The sequence below is a fragment of the Sinocyclocheilus anshuiensis genome, unplaced genomic scaffold (assembly GCF_001515605.1).
Source record: "Sinocyclocheilus anshuiensis isolate Anshui unplaced genomic scaffold, SAMN03320099.WGS_v1.1 scaffold3132, whole genome shotgun sequence".
Lineage (NCBI taxonomy): Eukaryota > Metazoa > Chordata > Actinopteri > Cypriniformes > Cyprinidae > Sinocyclocheilus > Sinocyclocheilus anshuiensis.
In genome coordinates, this window is record NW_015554059.1 from 65,064 (window position 1) to 70,182 (window position 5,119).

Here is a 5,119-nt window from a genome sequence, read left to right on the forward strand (position 1 = left end):
TCATGTTTGAACTTTCTCAGACTATAGTTTTTGCTGTGGTATATGAAGAAGTACTTAAAGTGTATGGAAAGCAAAGTTACAATGATATAAAATTAGTGTCATTGATTTTTTTTGTTTGTATGTTCACACTGATGCTAAAATGACATGTTCTGATTTATGACATTACTTTATGTAATGCTAAAACACTGCTGGTCACTTTCAGAAGTTGTAGTGATTCTTTCTTTTCCAAGAAAGAATGTGAAACAAATTGGTTATATAATTTTCATTTTTATATTAAATATTTTAAAATATAATTGAAATTGATTTTACACACTTTAAGCAATATCGTATCGCATATCGAATATCGCATTTTTTAACAAGGTATCGCATATCGCATTTTTCTTCAATATCGCACAGCCCTACTGAGCGATATTGTGAATATGGTCATGGCTAAAGATATAATGTGCAGCATTACAATATATACACAATCACATTATGAGAAAGTCTATTTTCTTTTCAAAGTCAAAAATATAATTGAACATGAATGATTCAAGCTAAATATATTAGCTTACACCAACACAATCTCATGGAAAATCTCATGTTTTTGGTGGCTAATACGTATGAATTTATATTGTCTCATTTTCTATGATCTGCTTACGCCCAAGTGACGGTTATGTTTAGGGGTGGGGTGGACTTACTTTTAAAAAAAATATTAGGTTAATTAATGCGAAATCACCATCACGTAAAATAGTTACTTTTTCGTGTGAGATCCAGTTGGTACACCAATAAAAGTCATTTTAAGGGTCAGATCACTGAGGATCAGATTTATTTATTTATAAATTTTTTAAAATATGTGTCATGTTTGAGTATAATGAATGATGATATTTACACAATTTTCACAAAATTTTTAAATTCTGTCATCAAGAATTTCCCCTCATTAAACTGCCCTATTCATATGGAATACTTTTATGATATCTGTATGAACTTTCTGAAGCATCAATGGTTTGCTTGCCTGGACTTTCAATGGATGTACAGGAATCTCTTATGTTTCATTAAATATATCTTAATTTGCTTTTCGAAAATGAATGAAAGTGTATTTTTTCCATCACATTTAATTCATACACTCTCAGAAAAAAGGTACAAAAGCTGTCACTGTGACGGTACCTTTTCAAAATGTACACTTCTGTACCTTTTAGGTATTAATTTGTACACTTTAGGAGCTAATTTGTACCTTTAATGTACCAATATGGACCCTTTGGTACAAAGGTATGTCTTTTGAAAAGGAACCTTTTTTTCCTGAGAGTACAGCAGTTAATATTTGTGCAAGTGTGTAATTTAGTACAACTGTTTTGCCATATTCACCCATTAGCATACAGGACTGCAACCATCTGTTTTATAGAACATACAATGATATTTTTCATGTAGTTTTAAATAGTGCGTATCTCAAGCTGTCAAGTCAGGACACATTGCAGATATTTGGAAATTCAAGCAAACCAGTGTTTGTGGTAAACCCATGAGAGAACAGCACAGTAAAACAACAGGTTGTGAAGGAGATGAGAAGCATTAGGAGATATCTGTGTGTGTGTGTGTGTGTGTGTAACACGACAGGAGGTTGTAACCCAGGGAAAGCTGTCAGTCACACGGATAAGCCGCTGTTGCCACGGGGACATTGTCTAGCCAATGGTGTAAAAGACATGAGTCCCCAAAGACAAATACACACTAACACACATGCACTTACAATCTCATGAAATACAAACACATAAATACACCAGGAGAGAAAACCAACAGCTGTTCTGGTAAACAAACCGAGCTGTATATTCCCCAGCTTTAAAAATAAAACTACAACCAGAGAGATTTTTCACAGCAGAACTAAACTGAGGACACAATACAAATAAATAGACTACAGTACTTTACAAGATTACAGTTTTCTCTGAAACAATTGACCTCTCAGAGGGCGAACAAACTCTCACACAGTGAGAAAATCCTGCCGGTGCGAGTTTATAACCATAAAGAGCATGTTAGACAAACACACACACACACCTTTCAGATATACAAGCAATCCTGCACCTGTACTGGGAAAATGAATGACGGATATGCACACACATGAATGCAAGCCTCTGCCAACCAATCAAACCACATATGATCTGAGCAACAACACCAGTAATAAACTAGTCACACACTTTTCATTCTCATTCACACACGTACACAGCTGGAAACATATGACAGCGCGACTAAACTATCAATGTGCACAAACACTGACATCAGAGAGAACGAATAAAACACAGGGCACTTCCCAGATAACAGAACAACGTTCCTACATAGAAACAACAATTAATTTCCATGTTTTGCACCCTAGTGGAATACATACTGTACATTTGATTTACACTTTAAATGTCAATGAAACAAACCGCCACAACATGTTCAATCAGTTACGCAGTACGATCCTCAGAGGGTGATGTGCTCTTTCACTGAGCACTAGTGTAGGAGGAAAGTGTGCCTTTGACCCTCATAATTAACTTCACAGTTGTAAAAATGCAAATATGTCTACTGCAGTGCACAGAGTGCCAGCAAAGATTCAAACCAAATGAACTGTACTGAAGTCAACATGCATTTAGTGCATTTAGTAACGTGCGGGGTTCCCACAGCTTTTCACTAATGAATATCCATGGTTTTTCCATTCTTTCATGATGCCTTAATGGATATTTAAAAGCATTTTGTAGAGTTCTCAATAAGCAATTTATAGCCAAAAATGTTGGAGCTAAAAATCTTTGTAAAATGTATATTAACTCCTGACTTTTCAAGCCATTTATATTTGGATTCATACATATGGATGCATATGCAAGAATTAATTACAGGTGTAATTACCAGCAGATATTTTTTAAATATAAATACAATGTACATGTATGTACACAATAAATGCATTATATTAAATGATTAATCTAAATGTTATTACAGTTAAAGACACTTCATATAAAATGGGTCCCATAATTAACACTATTTTATATTGTCCGTCACATGTACTTACTATAGCAATAACAGTAACTTATGCATAATTACATGCATGATGCAACTAATCCTAAACCTAACCTGAACCCTAAGTAAGTAGATATTGTTAATTAATATTACTCAGTGCTTAAATGTATAATTACACTGCAACCACAACACCTTAAAGTGTACACAACAATAAAGTGTAACCAAATTTTATAATACTTTTCCAAGGAAATCACTATTTCAAAATCATATTTCTTGGTTTTGGAAACCTGGATGTGAATACACACCAGAAAAGCTAACAAATGCCAGTAACACTTCATGATGTATTGGTCAAGCCAACTTTATTTCTATAGCGCTTTTTATGATACAGATACAGATTGTGTCAAAGCAGCTTCACCGTGATAATCAGGAGAACAGCAGAATCGATTATGGAAACTCAACTATGGAGATAATTCAGATTCTGCTGTAAAGCAGCTCTGTAATTATTTAGTTCAAGTCAGTTTAGTGTTGTATTATTGATAATTAATGAGTAATTACATAGACATTCTCAAATTAGTTGTTTCGCAGTAGTGCAATGCGTATCCGTTCTTTATCAAAATCTGTCTGAAGTAAATATCAGTATTTACAGATAAAATGAATGTGCAAATAAGACACCTCGTGATGAAGCTGTTTCAGTGATGGAGGCATTAGGCGCTACAGCGGCAGTGCAATAAACTGACTCACAACAGCTGATTAAAAGTCTGATTGAAGTCCCACTGAGCTATGACCACACACACACACACACACAGACACACACACACACACACACACACACACACACACACACACACACACACACACACACAATTCTGCTGTAAAGCAGCTCTGTAATTATTTAGTTCAAGTCAGTTTAGTGTTGTATTATTGATAATTAATGAGTAATTACATAGACATTCTCAAATTAGTTGTTTCGCAGTAGTGCAATGCGTATCCGTTCTTTCTCAAAATCTGTTTGAAGTAAATATCAGTATTTACAGATAAAATGAATGTGCAAATAAGACACCTCGTGATGAAGCTGTTTCAGTGATGGAGGCATTAGGCGCTACAGCGGCAGTGCAATAAACTGACTCACAACAGCTGATTAAAAGTCTGATTGAAGTCCCACTGAGCTATGACCACACACACACACACACACAGACACACACACACACACACACACACAAACACACACTCAATATAAATACAATGTACATGTATGTACACAATAAATGCATTATATTAAATGATTAATCTAAATGTTATTACAGTTAAAGACACTTCATATAAAATGGGTCCCATAATTAACACTATTTTATATTGTCCTTGTCACATGTACTTACTATAGCAATAACAGTAACTTATGCATAATTACATGCATGATGCAACTAATCCTAAACCTAACCTGAACCCTAAGTAAGTAGATATTGTTAATTAATATTACTCAGTGCTTAAATGTATAATTACACTGCAACCACAACACCTTAAAGTGTACACAACAATAAAGTGTAACCAAATTTTATAATACTTTTCCAAGGAAATCACTATTTCAAAATCATATTTCTTGGTTTTGGAAACCTGGATGTGAATACACACCAGAAAAGCTAACAAATGCCAGTAACACTTCATGATGTATTGGTCAAGCCAACTTTATTTCTATAGCGCTTTTTATGATACAGATACAGATTGTGTCAAAGCAGCTTCACCGTGATAATCAGGAGAACAGCAGAATCGATTATGGAAACTCAACTATGGAGATAATTCAGATTCTGCTGTAAAGCAGCTCTGTAATTATTTAGTTCAAGTCAGTTTAGTGTTGTATTATTGATAATTAAGGAGTAATTACATAGACATTCTCAAATTAGTTGTTTCGCAGTAGTGCAATGCGTATCCGTTCTTTATCAAAATCTGTCTGAAGTAAATATCAGTATTTACAGATAAAATGAATGTGCAAATAAGACACCTCGTGATGAAGCTGTTTCAGTGATGGAGGCATTAGGCGCTACAGCGGCAGTGCAATAAACTGACTCACAACAGCTGATTAAAAGTCTGATTGAAGTCCCACTGAGCTATGACCACACACACACACACACACAGACACACACACACACACACACACACAAACACACACTCA

At 34.6% G+C, this 5,119-nt stretch overlaps 1 protein-coding gene across 2 annotated transcripts in view; it reads right to left on the bottom strand.

Moving 5' to 3' along the window:
- Positions 1-5,119, bottom strand: part of LOC107668541 (probable JmjC domain-containing histone demethylation protein 2C) — a 67,924-nt gene that overhangs the window by 61,807 nt on the left and 998 nt on the right. The window lies entirely within an intron of this gene.